The sequence below is a fragment of the Octopus bimaculoides genome, chromosome 19 (assembly GCF_001194135.2).
Source record: "Octopus bimaculoides isolate UCB-OBI-ISO-001 chromosome 19, ASM119413v2, whole genome shotgun sequence".
Taxonomy (NCBI): Eukaryota; Metazoa; Mollusca; class Cephalopoda; order Octopoda; family Octopodidae; genus Octopus; species Octopus bimaculoides.
Genome location: NC_068999.1, coordinates 48,134,100 through 48,135,189, shown reverse-complemented (window position 1 = coordinate 48,135,189; position 1,090 = coordinate 48,134,100). Strand labels below are relative to the sequence as shown.

General features: G+C 41.1%; 1 protein-coding gene across 1 annotated transcript in view; it reads right to left on the bottom strand.

Annotated features, from left to right (window-relative positions):
* The window catches only part of LOC106877032 (uncharacterized), a 57,428-nt gene that overhangs the window by 49,380 nt on the left and 6,958 nt on the right, over positions 1–1,090 (bottom strand). The gene's annotated exons all lie outside the window — the stretch shown is intronic.

Sequence of the window (1,090 nt, the reverse complement as noted above, 5' to 3'; positions counted from 1 at the left end):
ATGGGCAGCACTTTTAAAGGGGCACCACTCGTGGGCCTGCTGTAAGCAATATGTGTTTTTTTTTGTGGAGTCTGGGGTCGGCAAATGCAAGGGTCGCCTTCGGGCGGCACACACTCCAGTTATGCTAGAGGGTTTCGTACACATACATACTGATACATGTCATATATATCTACCCTAAACCCTCACCCTAACCCTGAAAACCGGGTGTGCGTAAATTTCTACCTTCGCCGTAATATTTAAATAGAAGTTTGTTTTTATGTTGCGTAATGGTGCTAATTATATGTTCTTAACTTACTTCATTTGAAATAATGAATTCAGTGAAAAGGAATATATTTATAAAACAAAACGAAACAAGGAGAAAGAAAAAAAAACATCAATGCAGCATCATGTGCCTCAATTGATCGCACACCACAAGGTTCAACGGAGCCAACTGAATCAAGCCAACACGCACGAGGAACTACCAGGGACAATGGCGAGGCTAAGGCGTTTGAAAAACGAAACACCCTCAAGGGCATCACCTAACACCTTAATAAGTCGAGCTGCCAACGACGACAAGGACTTCGCCGTTAGCAGCATAGTCCCGCCAGCGAAATTTTTTTCCCACGAGAGTACCGGATCCCAGTTATGAACTCATTTGCATACAGCCAATCAGAGCTCAACTATCAAACTAATTTATGTGCGCATAACAAGTGATGGGCAATAAGATAAGGTCACTTGGGTAAGGAATGACCATGCTTCCTATATTTTTTAATATGCTTGTTGTTCTTGTTCTTGTTTCAACCATGGCGTTGTTGTTGTTTACCCACATTTTTCCCATCCACATCTTTACCATATGGGGCCTTAACAAAATCCTAGGAAAGACTCCTGTCCGCCTCCCACCCCGTTTTCTCTCAAATTTATTTATTTAAAAAATTTTTTTGGCAAAACCCGTTTTCGGATACGGAGGTTCCGGAAAATTGCCAAAAATCGGCGTTGTTAAATTTCGCCCCCACCACAAATTCTTCAATTTTGACTTTTTTTCCCAACACTAACCCTAACCCTAACCACAGAAATGTTTTGAAATTTTTGTCCGTATTTTTCAGCATATATA